The 14,588-nt window shown below is 44.1% G+C and overlaps 1 long non-coding RNA gene across 1 annotated transcript in view; it reads left to right on the top strand.

The window, feature by feature from the left end:
* Positions 1 to 7,932: 7,932 nt before the first annotated feature.
* The window catches only part of LOC138924334 (uncharacterized), a 28,478-nt gene continuing 21,822 nt past the window's right edge, over positions 7,933 to 14,588 (top strand). Inside the window, exon 1 of the long non-coding RNA XR_011439344.1 lies at positions 7,933 to 8,064. This is a non-coding gene — a long non-coding RNA (uncharacterized lncRNA). The remainder of the gene's footprint in view (positions 8,065 to 14,588) is intronic.

The raw sequence follows: 14,588 nt of genomic DNA, 5'->3' as shown, positions 1-14,588 counted from the left end.
CACCAATCTTTTCTCTGTATCTATGAGCTTGGAATTTCTTTTTTTGATTTCACATGTAAGGGAGATCATATAGTATTTGTCTTTCTCTGTCTGCCTTATTTCACTTAGCATGATATCCTCAAGGTCCAACCATGTTGTCTCAAATGGCAAGATTTCATTCTTTTTATGGCTGAATAATATTCCATTGTATATATACCACACTTTCTTTAACGCTTCATCCATTGGTGGATACTTAGGTTGTTTCCATATCTTGCTTATTATAAATAAAGCTGCAGTGAACATGGAGGTACATATATCTTTTCGAGTTAGTGTTTTCATTTTCTTCAGATAAACACCAAAAAGTGGAATTACTGGATCATATGGTAGTTCTACTTTTAATATTTTGAGGAACTTCTATACTGTTTTCCATAGTGGCTGCACCAACTTGCATTCCCACTAGCAGTGCACAAGGGTTCCCTTTTCTCCACATCCTTGCCAACACTTATTTCTTGTCTTTTTTTATAATAGTCATTCTAACAGGTGTGAGGTGATATCTCACTGTGGTTTTGCTTTGCATTTCCCTGATGATTAGTGATGCTGAACATCTTTTCAGGTACCTGTTGGCCATCTATGTGTCTTCTCTGGAAAAATGTCTATTCAGATCTTCTGCCCATTTTTTAGCTGGATTCTTTATTTTTTGCTATGGAGTTGTATGATTTCTTTATAATTTTGAATATTAACCCCTTATCAGTATATGATTTGCAAATATCTTCTCCCAATTATTAGGTTGTCTTTTCACTTTTTTTGGTGGTTTCTTTTGCTGTTCAGAAGCTTTTTAGTTTGGTATAGTCTCACTTGTTTATTTTTGCTTTTGTTGCCTTTGCTTTTGAAGTCGGATCCAAAAACTCATCACCAAGACTGATGTCTAGGAGCTTACAGCCTGTGTTTTCTTTTAGGAGTTTTATGGTTTTAGATCTTATATTCAAGTCTTTAACCCATTTTAAGTTAATTTTATTTATGGCATAAGACATAAACAAACATTCTTTTACATGTGTCTATCCAGTTTCCCCAACAACGTTTATTGAAGAGACTGGCTTTTCCCCATTATATTCTTAGCTCCTTTGTTGTAAAGTAATTAATCATATAGGCATGAGTTTATTTCTGGACTCTCTATTCTGTTCCCTTGATCTTTGTGTCTATTTTTATGTCGATACCGTACTGTTTTAATTACTATAGCTTGGATCTGTTTTTTTTTTTTTTTTTGTCTTTCAATTCTCTTCCATTGATCTGTCTTCTATCCAGTGGCACATAATCCTATTATTTTATTTCATTTATTTTAATCTCACAGTGTGATTTAACTTATGTTGATAAAACTAATACCATTTGAGGATGCATACACAGGTGTTAAAAGTAGAAAGTAAAGGAAGGAAATGGTAGTGACAAAATTTAGGAGGCTGGTCGCTTCTGAGAGTGTGGGTGGCATTGTGAATTGGGAAGTGCATACAGCTGGCTTCTGGGGTGCTGCCAACATTTTATTTCCTGACCTGGGGGAGGTTACACAGGGGTTCACCTTATAATAATTCTTTAAGCTGCATCAACATGTTTTACGTACTTTTTATGTAAAGATGATATGTCTCACAATTTAAGAATGTTTTTGGAAGTTTTTACTGTATTCAGAGTACCCTTCAAGCATGTGTGTAGAGACGATTTTAAAAATATCCAGAGCAGTGGATCCTTATATTTGGAAAGTTTGGGTATCATCGATATAAACATTATTCTGGAATGGTTCACAGAAGCAGAAGCTCCATGAGGATGTTCGTTCAAAACGTCCAAACCTCCTCTCCCATAACACAATCGGACTTTCAGGTCAGGCCCCCGAATGTCCTCCATGTCTCTCCCTCCCGCTCTTCCCAGAGCCCACATTCCGATTTAGGTAGGCACTGCCTTGTGCCTGGCTCCTCCACCCCTTCTGCCTGGCCTCAGTAGCTTTCTCTGATCTGTCCTGACCATCCTTACTACCCAAGTGAAATGCTGTGAGTATGGCCAACTGTTAAGCAGTGGAGCTCTCGTTACCGAGCGTTCTTCGCACGCAGCTTCTGATCCAGTGACTCCCCTTATCAACCACTTCCAAGGAGTCTCACTGCCTGTTGGGTAAAGTCCAAATTCCCTATCGCCGGCACTCCTGGCTCCAGCCTGCCTTCTGTCTCATGCCTTTGACTTCCTACCCACGCCCTACATTTAAGGCAGCTGGACTTGGTGCTTTTCTACCTCTGTGCCATGTTTTCCAGCCTCCGTGACTTTGCTCTCCCACTCGACATCACAAACAGCCCGATCTTCAGGGCCTGCCTCACACACTCTTCTTCACAAAGCCGCCCTTGCCTCTGCTCTGCTCTGCTCCTCTGGTCCCCTGTTCTCCTCTCCCCTGGGGTGTGATTGGGAGCAGACTATTCGCGTATCCGCCCACACCCACCTCTCTGATGCTCAGTGTCCTTTTCTGCTCAGAGTCTCTCCGAGATTGCCCATGACCTCTATGATACAGTCCAACAGGGATTAAGGCCCGCAGATCCCCTCCAGTCCTGTCTCAGGTCCTTCCGACTTGGGAACCCTCTGCTCCAACCAGAATCTCCTCTACTCTGTGTCTTGAAGTACTTGGTGGTACCCATGCCACGCCTTCACTTCATTCTCTCCCTCCATCCTAGCTGCCCTCTCCTTCATTTACTTGTCGAAAGGCAGCTTGTCATCTTTACACTAAGTTTATTTAGATGGCACCTCTTCTCCGAGAAATGTTTCCTTGTATCTCTGGTTGAACTTTCTATTTCCTACCTCTGAACTTTTGTTTTAACATTTAATTTCTATTGACATTTATCACATATGTTTTTAAATGCTCATTTTTGTACTTGCTTATCTAGCCAATTAATTATCAGCTCCTGGAGCTGTTGTGCTATTTCTTAGACTTCTTCTATTTTTAGTATTTCCCATGGTTTAGAGTGATCTCAGTGCCGTAGGTTATTTGAAGACATTGATTGAGTGCTAATCATGTGTCCAATTCAATTCTGAGTAATTGCAAGATTCCCTGGCCTGGGCAACTGTATATTCACCGTCTTCATATCTTACTTTTCTTGCTTGCAAAATGGTGATAATTTATTCCATAAAAGAATGGATGGGACAAAACTAAAGTGGACATATGCTCTATACTTTTCAATGTCGTGTATCTTTTTTATTACTTAATATAAATTTGCTGCCTAATTCAGATGTAACAGAGGAAGTCAGTTTCTCTGGGGCGTGGTTGCATTCCCCAGCTAACTTGTGGTAAAGGCTGATAGGGTTTGGATTCCACCAGATAGCTTAGGGAAAAAGGAAACAACACACAATTTCAGTAAATTCTAGTTCTTAAAGCCCTCAGAGCAGAGGGCTAAAGTAAGCCCTGTACACACAGGGGGAACAAGAGGTGCTTTAGAAGTGAAAGCCGAGGCACAAACCCACCCTGTGCTGTGGGCACCATGAGACCCCTCCACCCATCTCCCTGCTGGACATCTCCATTGGAGGGCCTGCCAGCACCTCGAACTCCTGACAGCTAAAGCTGGCTCCTTATTTCCCAGCCTAAACTGTTCTTTATCTCACTTGGGCGCCACCTTCCAGCAGTTCCCCAGGAACCATGAGAGCAGGAGAGCCCTCCTGTCCCCTTTATTGCTCCCACCCTCCGTGCTGATTTTCCTTCGAAAACCATGATTGCTTTCCATCTCCCCTCTTCATCCCCTCCATTCCACCGTTGCAGAAGCCTCCTCATGCTGTGGATTTCCACGGTGCCACTTCGGTGATCTTTCCAAATTGCAAATGAGCGTCTCTCGCCTCTGTTTAAAAGCTGTTTCTGTTCTCTCTGAACCAGATGCCCCTCCTCTCCTGTCTACCTCGTGACAAACTCACCCATGGAAACCCTGCATGGGTGTCTTCTTCCAGGTCATTGTTGATTCTCCCAGTGAATCAATCTGTCCCCTTCCTTCTATTTGTGTAGCTACCCTGCAGGTCCACAACTGCTGTCTCACACTTGCTCTAGTTAGGGGTTCCAGTTGGTTTTCTGTACTAGACCGTGAATGCCAGGATGGTGGGTGACTTATTTGTTTTTGTATTGCTGTACCCAGCATGCTGCCCAGTACATAATAACAGATGCTCAGTTAACGTCTGTTGACTTGACGTGCAAATAAATCATTGCATGCTGATGATTTGGCAGAAAGATGGAACATATTGTCTTCTCATTTAAGTAGGCATCTTGGAGTCCCCAGTAGCTAGGAGCCACTGCATGACTTTGCCCTGCCCTGTCTCTCCGTGCATTTGACTGGGCAACGTTCCTCCTCTCATGGTTCATCTACTTCCCATCAGCCACCCACCACATCAGTAGGGGTATTTTCCCCATCATCTGCATGGCGTAGTGGAAGGCTCATTGGATTTGGAATAAGTAGACCTAGAAACTCATTCTGGCTCTTCGAGCAACTGGCTGTGTGACCCTGGACAAGGCAAGTATTTTTTCTCAGCCTCAAGTTTTCCTTCTGTACGATGGCAGGGCCAGTGGGTTAGACTATAATTAGTGGTTTTAGAAGCGGTAGTGGGGCAACAGCTGGAATTGGGGCCTGAACCCTGCCTTCAACCAGAGCAGCTCTGTCTTGGTGTGTTCCATTTGTTTACACATCTTGGTAATATTTAGTCTGAACAAGACTTGCTCAGTCAAAACCTGTTTGAAAATCCCTGACTTAGATGAATTTTAGCATTTCTTTCCTCTTTTTATTTTCTAAGGAACCACAGTTCCTCAGTTGTTAATAAGCAAAAGGCTTTGCTGGTCTTCTGGAAAGGATTATTACCTGCTGGGAAGATTTCTCCCCCTTTAGTTTTCTTAAAATTGAAATCTCATCATAAGTCCAACTGGTTCTCCTCACTGACTTGACTTGCATAGTCCTGGCTTGTTTGTATTTTTATTGTCTTTTCAGCCTTTGCTCTCAGTTCGCGCTGAGGTTTGCCGGCTGATTATAAAACACAGCTCTGCAGTGAGGTCATCTTGGAGATTAACTCGCTGCTCTAAGAGATCAGAGGCAGGCTCAGACTTGTTTTCTGTGGGTTGACTGAGAAGAGAACCACTGGGCATTGGCAGGATTCATTTTTTTTTTTTTTTTTGAAGATTGGCACCTGAACTAACATCTGTTGCCAATCTTTTTCTTCTTTTTTTTCTCTTCTTTTTCTCCCCAAATCCCCCCAGTACAAGTTGTATATTCTAGTTGTAAGTGGCAGGATTAATTTTAACACTTGCCATTTAAAAAGCATTTGTTAAATAAAACAAAAAACAGTGCATTTATAAAAGAAATAAAAGCCTTTGTTGGGTACCTACCATGTGGAGAGTGCCGTGCTGGGGGCGGTGGGTGTAGTAAAAACCAAAGACTATGCTCTGTCTTCTCCTAGGGAGTCTACAGATCAGAAATCTTCCAAGAAATGTTTCAATTAACCTAAAACTTTGAGGTTCATAAATGTTTGTTTCCTACTGAAAATAAAAAGTTGTGAGCCATTTTGACCTTGTTGGTATAACCTTCAAAGATGAATTTAGTTCAGACTTACTGTTTAGGATCTGAACCTGAATTCTTTGCAGTTTGTACATTAACGGTTCACTGGAGAGAAGGCACATTTCAAATTCTGTAGTAGCTGTGACTTAGTGACCGACTTACTGCTTGTTTTATTTTTTAATGAAGCAAGCTCACCAAAGAAAGCATGGACTTTTGCCTCCACGCCTTTCCATGTGCTGTCCTTCAACCTGGAACATTCTTCTCCCTGTCTTCACATCCCCTTACTACGATTAACTGATTCTTTAAGCCTCTGTTTAGAGTGTGACATCCTTTGGGAAGTCCTTCTAAGTCTGGGTTGTGCAACCCTCCTACGTCCTCCTAAAACATCTTGTACTTACACTTGTTATAAAGAGCACTTATATTTTATTGTGTCAGTCTGTTTCATTCTCACCACAGTTCGTAATACTGACCTATACACAGGACTTACTGGGTGCTAAACATAAACATATTTAGCATACGTGAATTCACGTGATCCCCTCATTGCTATGAGGTAGGTATTGTTATCATCACCATTGTATGCATGGGGAAACTAAGATACACGGGGTTAAGTGACTTGCCCAGGGTCACAATGCTAGCACGTGGAAGAGCTGGATTCTAATCGAGGCAGTCTAGCTCTAGAGTCTATACCCTGAGATATGACACCTTTCCAAAACCAGGACAGTCCTGCTCACAGGTGCACCCTAGTGCCCAGCAATTAGAAGACATTAAGGCATACTTGTCGTAAGAGTGCACACACAAACAAAACTAAGTTTAAACCAGCCAAATCTGCCCACAACCCCGCTTCTGACCCTATACCTTATAGGTACATGTTTGATGAATAGACACATATTTGTTATGTATATTATAATTTACATAAAGTTGCACAACCTCCTTTTTCACTCGTGTTACTTCACGAACATCTTTCCATGTAAATTGTATGCATCATCGTCATCTACATTATTGCCTTCAATGATTATAGAGTTGCATTGTATGAGTGTACTATAATCTATTTAATTATTTCCCTACTCTGGGAAAGCTGTGTTGTGGCTAAATGACCTTGTAATGAAGACCATTGAAAATTTATGTGTGTTCACTTATTTGACGTTTTCTTAGGATGAATTCACAGAAGAGGATTTTTTGGGTCAAAGGGTAAAAAATTTTAAAGACTTTGGATACAAATCACTATATTATCTTCCAGAAATGCTGTTTGCTATGCTGTTATTCAGCTCAGGGATATCAAAGGATTTTTGTATGTCTAACTGCCCATTTTGTTTTACCGACTTCTGTGACAAAATATTTTATGCTCTAGATTTCTCATTGTGTTTCTTTGGTGGTGACTTCCAAACTCTGATGTCTAAGGGCTGTTATTATTATTTGCGTTATTATTTGGAAACAAATACTCATTTATACAAAGGAAAGGAAATCTGCACTAAATCCTTTGTTAAAGCAACTAAACATGTTTTTTGTAATGAAAACAATCCACCTTGATTCGATCTGTAAATGCCAATATTAACATTAAAGATGTCTTTGTAGGAAAAAAAAAGTAGATTTGGCATGACCTTCACCTCCAGGAACTTCCTGCACGGTAGCCTGGTTGTGGAGAGCTGTAATATGAGGTCCAAGGCAGAGGTTTCAGGAGAGGCACAGACCCAGGGCCGAGAGTCTGAGGAGCAGGGAGAGACTCATGCACCCCAGGAGCTGGGGGCTGCCTGTGTGGGCTCAACATTCTCCCACAGGGAGCTGGGGGCTCAGCCAGACAGTGACTCCCTCTCTGGTTGTGTCAGGACAACCTGGAATGTGTCTCGTTCTGCATCTTGAATTAGTCACTCAGATGACCTTGATTTTAAGAGAAATATTGTGCATTTGATTTGTAGAAGTCTAACAGAAACAAAACCAAAAATTTTCTCTCAATGCCAAAGAGTGGAGAAATTAAACTTGTAGAACTGTCTGCACAGTGGAATTTCCAAAGCACAAAGAGCCACTTTCTTTTTTTTCCTTTTTTCTTTTTTTTTTTAGGAAGATTAGCCCTGAGCCAACATCTGCTGCCAATCCTCCTCTTTTTGCTGAGGAAGACTGGCCCTGAGCTAACATCCGTGCCCATCTTCCTCTACTTTATATGTGGGACGCCTACCACAGCATGGCTTGCCAAGTGATGCCATGTCCGCACCTGGGATCTGAACGGGCAAACCCTGGGCCGCTGAAGCAGAATGTGCAAACTTAATCACTGCATCACCAGGCCGGCGCCAAGAGCCACTTTCTTTTTAAAAGGATATTGAGTCTAAAGAGCTTATGTGGAGGAAGCTATCATGAGTCACCGCAGTTTGCAATGCCCCAGTGAGGGAAGAGAATGTCACTGGAGGGTAGCTGAGGAGAAAGACCACGTGGGAGAGCACATCCCTGGTGCCCCCGAGGCTCGTTCATCCTGAAGGCTAGGGGACCAGGCCTTCATGACAGCTGCTCAGATTAACAGGTGTTTCAACAGCACTCATTCATATGTGTTCAGGTAGGCATTAATTTACAGATTAGATACATTACAACAGGGATGTGAGAAAATTTTGCTCTAACAAAGTCTGTGCTTGGCCTTGCCCCTGCTTCCTGAACATGCCAACTCCTTCCTGGCCGTGGGTTCCTTGCCTCTCCTTCCCTGGGGGCCTTCCAAATCGTTCTGCTTTTCTGTGGCGCCTTCCCAAGTAACTCCACTGCCCACTAATCTCCCAATTTTTGGAAATAGTATGACGTTTGTAATTTGTAGTAAAATGGGAAAAGCAGTACTTTATGGGACCCTCCCGCATCAGGTAGTGGAGTTTAACACATGCTTCTGCCAGTTTCTTGAGCCTGCCACTTAACCTCTCTGAGCCTTCACACTAGCAACAGTTCCTGAGTATGGGGTTATCGTGAGGATGAACTGAGGAGATATATGTAAAATGGTTGGTGCAGTGCCAAGCACACACACATACTCCTGGGCCAATCCCTTTCAACAGGGCACCAGAAACCTCCCTTTGTCTGTAGGTCCTTTCTTGGTCCTGGTGGTGTCCCAGAAGCGACTTTGGGGTTGGAGGTGGTCTTGTCACCCACTACATACAGCAGACACAGACACAGGGAAATTAGACTGAAGCTACTAATCTAGTGTCTGTCTCTCCCGTAACGGGGAGGCTCCCTTCTGGGCTACAGAATAGAATGTGCTGGAGCAGCTTAATCACTGGCTTATTTGTTAACAAGTCAGGGAGAGTTTGGCTGAGGACCCTAACCTACATTTGGGGCACTAGTCTTCATTCGGCCTGTTGCCTGCCTCATCTTGATCCTTTGGGTTTTTTTTTTTAAATACAAGAAACTGAAGCCAGGCCAGACAGAACAAAGGGGTTTATTGGCCCAGAGCTGGCGGAAGCCCCTGGGGCCCGCTTCTCCGTTCCAGGTGCCATCCATTGTCACACATCCCGAAGGTGCTCCCAACTTCCCGGTGCTCACTGCCCCACAAAGCGGGTTGCAGGATTTTTCATGAGATTAAAAAGTAACCCTTCTCCAGGTCCCACTCTGAGTAAGCGAAAGCTCACTGGAGCAGAGGCACCACAGGCTCAAAGTCAGTAACGAATTTGGCAGGCTGACCTCGGCTCTGTGCTGCCAGGGAGGAAAGAAGCAGCAGATCTGGGCCATGGGGATGCCTGGGCTTTCGGGCTGCCACTGTGGGCAGGAACAGGCTAGTCTTTGCGTGGGGATTTTCATTTTCACAATTCTGAGTTCTCAGTTGTTTAATCAAAGGTGGCTGGAACTACAGGGTGGTGAGTGGGTTGGCATGAAAAGACCTGAATTCTGGGCTGTGGGATCAGGATTTTGTCCTAACCATGATTCATGGAGAATTTCTTTTAAAAACATAGGCCCCATGGCTCCGTGCCAGACATTTCCAGGCTGTTCATAGTTGCTAACATTGCTAAGCACTCATTCTGCACTAGGCAGGCTCTGTGCTGTGGATCTGACAGGTGTCGTTTCATTTAGTCCTTGCAACAACTCTGCAAGGTAGGCCTTTGAGGTACACATTACAGCCCCACTCTGCAGATTCAAAACAGAGATGCAGAGAGGTTGGTAAGTGGCCAAAGTCACATAACTAGAAAGTGGCAGAATTGAGACTTGAGCCCAGGTCTGACTGATGCCCAAGCCTATGCATTTCACAGAATAGAGGAAAAATATCAACAAACTCTTTCCTTTGTCCCCAGTTCAGCGAAATCTGGGGCAAGAGATGTGATTCCCTCTTCCTTGTAACATAGTCGGCAGCCTCCCAACTCCAGCACCTTGGAAAGGGGGCATGAATTTGCCTCCAGCGTTGCTTCAGAGAGGGAGGCTCAGGTTGGTGACAGAGCCCAGCAGTGTGGGGCCGGCTATTGCCTGGTCTTGGTAGAAATGAGGTCCCAGTAAAACTCGCACTGTGGGAAATGGGGTGGAGGGGTCATCCGTCTTTCCTCTCAAGGGAAAGGTACCAATCCCGTCTAGATTTGCTTGCTTGCAAAAAAGCACCAAATACAAGGGCCTTGGTGACATTTTTGCCTTGTGACCCAGACTGAGAATGTCTGCTGCAAGGAGAGTTGTTTTAGGCGGGAGGATTTGGATTGGGCTGTATCCTGGGCTGAGGTCAAGGTTGGGTGGAGACCAACTGATGTGCTTTTCAGATGGGTCAGCTTCTCTCCTGCCTCCCTCCCGGGATCTTAGCCATCACCCGACGCAGCCTTTACTTCACAGGCCCCCAGGACAGACAGGGCTGAGAGGTGAAGAGATTTGCCCCAAGTTTCAGTGGTTTGGGGTGGAATCAGAACGAGATCTCCAGTCCCCTGTGCTCTTTCCTCTTTCCTGCCAGGCCTTGTAACTCCTATCTGTGCCTGATAAATCAGCACATTGAGAGCTTTGTATGGGAGGTCTGCAGGCCCCCTTACCTCTGTTGGCGTTTAACTCTCTTTGTGTTGATGTTTCGCTTCCAGGAAGAGACATTTTCATAAGCACAGCTGTTTGTTGGAGTTTTGCCACCACCTTTCCCTCAGGAACTGTAAAGAGCTTGTAGTGATCCAGGAGAGCACAGCCAGCCTGACTTGAGGAGGCCTGAAGGGTTAGGCCGGGCCAGCAGCTTGCTCATTCAGCAAATATTTGTGGAGACTTATGCCCATAACTGGAGGCTACTGTGGTAATACTATCACCCTTGCCAGTAAAAGAGGTGCCAGTCTAGTGGGGGCCATGTAATCAGGCAACCACTCTGCAGAGTGGTAATAGTTCAGAGGATGACCCAGGGTGTTCTGGGAGCAGAGCTGTTGGTGATGGTGTCTCCCCCCATGGGGGGTTTAGGGGGGACTCTCTGCAAGGGGTAACAAGGTAGCTGGGAACAGAAGAATGAGAAAAGGGGCAGGTGAGGGTTCCAGGTTAAAGAGAGGTGACACCTTGGGGACCACACCTAGTTTAGTGACTGAAGAAAGAGCTGGAAGAGGGGGGAGATGAAGCTGGGGAGGAAGGCAGGGGCCAGGCCTTGTGAATCTTGATGAAGACACTGGATGTTTTCATGGGAGCAGTGGGTGTGAGACCTTGGTTCCATCTCTTGCCTGCAACCTAAGCGTGTGTGAGAAAGAAATCGTTTGAACTCTGTGGTGACTGACCACAAAAGAAGGTATTTTTCTAAGATCTCTGGAGACAAAACAAGTCAGGGCCTCTATGCCAGGGATAATAACTAATCCTGGCCTTCCATGCTGGCCACCAAAACAGCTTTTGCCCTTGGACATGGATCAGCTCCAGACACTGGGGCCAGGGAAGCTCCTGTGCGTCCTACTGCTCTGTGCTTTATTCCCTGCCACAGATCACACCAGAGAAGGTTATTGTGGGCTTGTGCTGTCACCAGCCATGCTGCAGAGGAGGGCTCAATCCTTGAAAGCCAAATGCCATATCCTTTGTACTTTTTTTGGCTTGTTTTTGTTTTTCCTAATGGGACTATCTTCTTGTATGTTACTATTATGAAAGTAATATGTGTCCCTCATTTAAAAAAATCAAACATCTCAGAAGTGTATACAATAGAAGTGGAATTTCCCGCCTCCTCTCATAGTCCCATTTCCCCAAGAAAACATTTATCCCTCCAGACTTTAAAAGAAATGACATATGTGTATGCCTAGACATTTTCTGTTGCAGTATCACAAGTAACAAAGGCTCTCAGGCCCCTCTATGTGTCCTCCAGTTCTTTCTGGAAGTCCCCGGAAGGGTGCCTCCCATATGTCCATAAACCTGTCTGTCGGTTGTGGCTCCATATGGCAACATCTCTCTTCCCCTCTCCTATGCTTCCTGTGTATCTGCCACTCACAGAAGCTTGGAGAAGTTCACAGAAACCAAAGTCCACGCCATGGGTGTTGCTCCAAAGTTTTTAATCCTTGAATGGCAGAGTTGGGGTGTTGAGTTTCAGGCAGAGGTGGGGAAAGGGCCATTTGCTCATCGTGTGCCAACCACTCTTTGTCATCATGGGCCCAAGGCTGCTCTGCTTAGATCCTGAGTCTCAAGATGCCTCTACTGAATGGTCCCGTCAGTTGCTGCCGCTGAAGCCTCTTCTAGGGCCCTCAAATTCAGTCTGTGTGTCAAGTGGAAGGGGAGATGCTCTTCTTTTTTTTATTTTTGGAGGAAGATTAGCCCTGAGCTAACATCTGCTGCCAATCCTCCTCTTTTTGCTGAGGAAGACTGGCCCTGAGCTAACATCCATGCCCATCTTCCTGTACTTTATATGTGGGACGCCTACTGCAGCATGGCTTGCCAAGCAGTGCCATGTCTGTACCCGGGATCCCAAGCAGTGAACCCTGGGCCGCTGAAGCGGAACTTGCGAACTTAACCACTGCGCCACCGGGCTGGCCCCAGAGATGCTTTTCTTACTTATTATTTTTTTCCTTTTTTTCCTTTTTTTCCCTCTGCTCACGCTCACAAATAAAAGTATCTTCTTTCCTTTGTCTTCAAAGAGTTTACGTTAATTTGTAGAAGCTCTTTATATATCATCACTATTAATCTTTTTATTTATCTATACTGAAATATTTGTATCAGTTTATCTTTAACTTTGTTAGTCTTATACTTTGTTCTTAAGAAGTTTCAAAATTTATTTAGCCAAATCTGCCTAATTTTTTCCTTACTATCTGCATTTTCCATTCTGTTTATAAAGGACTCTTCCGCCCCAAGATTACAATAATAGTTTTTTTCTAGTAATGTAGGAATTGTATATTTAAGTTAAACACTTCCATCTATCTGGAATTTGTTCTTGCGAATGTCACGTGGTACGTGGAATTTCTTTAAAATTCCCCATAGAGTTAGATGTAGAAGTTAAAAGCTAAGAGAAGAGATGGAGGGAGTGACTCAGCTGGCTCTTGGATGCCCCAAGAGGGGCAAGCTTGTTTGGTGAAAACAGAGGACCATGCTCTTTGTCAGCTTGGAGTTCCCTCTGCTTCCTGCTGAGAACAACTCTCAAACCTTGTGTCTTTAGAGCCAGGCTTTCCCATGTCATTTTAGTTCAGGCTTCAGAGGTTCCAATGGATGTATTCAAGGCTGCATTTTTTTGCATCTGGGGGCAAGCTGAAGAATTACTGTGGACCATGAGGACTGAGTTTCAGAGAGGGCCAGGACTTTCCTGTCCACAAGGCCCAGCCCCACCCTGGTGGGGTGGCCAAGGAACGATGAGTTCTGGGCTGCTCTAAGACCCATGGTATCGAGTGGCATCCTTGATGACTCCTGGATAACTGCATCAATGATGGTGCCTCAGTGCCTGGCATGTGTTAGGGCCTCAAAAACATTTATTTGTTGCATTGTTAGAAAGCCGTTAAGAGGGAAGTGGGGATGCCCAAGAAGTTGACGGTCAAAACAGGAGAACTTTCATGACAGTTCTGTGTAGGGGAGATGACATCCATCCATTCATTCATCCAGCAAATATTCATTGAGTGCCTGCTATGAGACAGGCACTTTTCTAGGAGCGCAGAAGTCCCCTTTGGAATGGGATCCGTGATGCCAGCACTGAAGGCCTAAAATCACATTTATCTTTCCTTCTCTCTTTCACAGAGCTGGATGTTGACATTCTTGAGATGTCGTACTTACTTTGTTTCTGTACAAAGAAACTTCAAACAAACCTGGGGTTCATCAAAACATGCACATTCCTCAAATAGCTATGTTAAAGTCTTCTGGAAGCGACTGTTACACCAATCCCACAGAGAAACTTAGAACTGAAGGTGGCTTTAGATGGCATTTGGTCATCTACTTCAACTCCTCATCTTATAGATGCAGGAATTGCCCAAAGCCATTGCAGAGAATTCATGGGAATCAGTCTCCTGACTTCTTATATGGTGTTTCCTCTACCACATTGTGCTATCCATATTATAATCTTGTGCTTAGAATTTGGAGTTACCATATTTTTTTTGTGAATGAATATTAGGGGTGACTACTTTCTCTTTGCTAAGAACTCTGCCCCTCATAGGGGTGAGTCCTGGTAGCCATGTTTCTACCAGGTACCCCTGCTCCATAACTGACTGAATTAATTGGACCCACTTGATTCTCATTCTGAGATTTTGGACTGAGTCCTGGAGTTGAGAATTGATTCCTATATGCTGCCTCAGCTGTAGAAAGAAGGTCTTTAAATTCCCTTACTGAGGTCCTACAAGCTGTCTTATCCTAATTCTTGGATTTCATCCTTCCAATAAAACCCTTGTTTTATTGATGCTAATTCAGATCGGTTTCTGTTATTTGCAACCAAAGAAGTATTAACCAAAAATCTTAGAAGCTGAGGACAAAGCACATCAGTTGCTTTCAGATCTGATCTGTGTTTTATTTCAGACCTGGGTTTAAAAGTCATGGTTCTTTTGATGTAGATTATTACATCATTACCATGGTTATGCCATTAAAACGTGAGGGCTCTATGAAGACTTAGTCTGCCTGGAACTATGAAGAGATTGAGCAATCACTGTGGGGGTCTTGTCCTCCAGGAACTTATGTTAAGAGTCTTGACCTGTGTATTGATAGTGACTATAGAAGACAGTGTGAAAAATGTTT

This window comes from Equus caballus, chromosome 5 (assembly GCF_041296265.1).
Source record: "Equus caballus isolate H_3958 breed thoroughbred chromosome 5, TB-T2T, whole genome shotgun sequence".
NCBI classification, from domain to species: Eukaryota; Metazoa; Chordata; class Mammalia; order Perissodactyla; family Equidae; genus Equus; species Equus caballus.
Note: the sequence above shows the minus strand (reverse complement) of the source record. Positions and strands in the feature narration are given on the sequence as shown.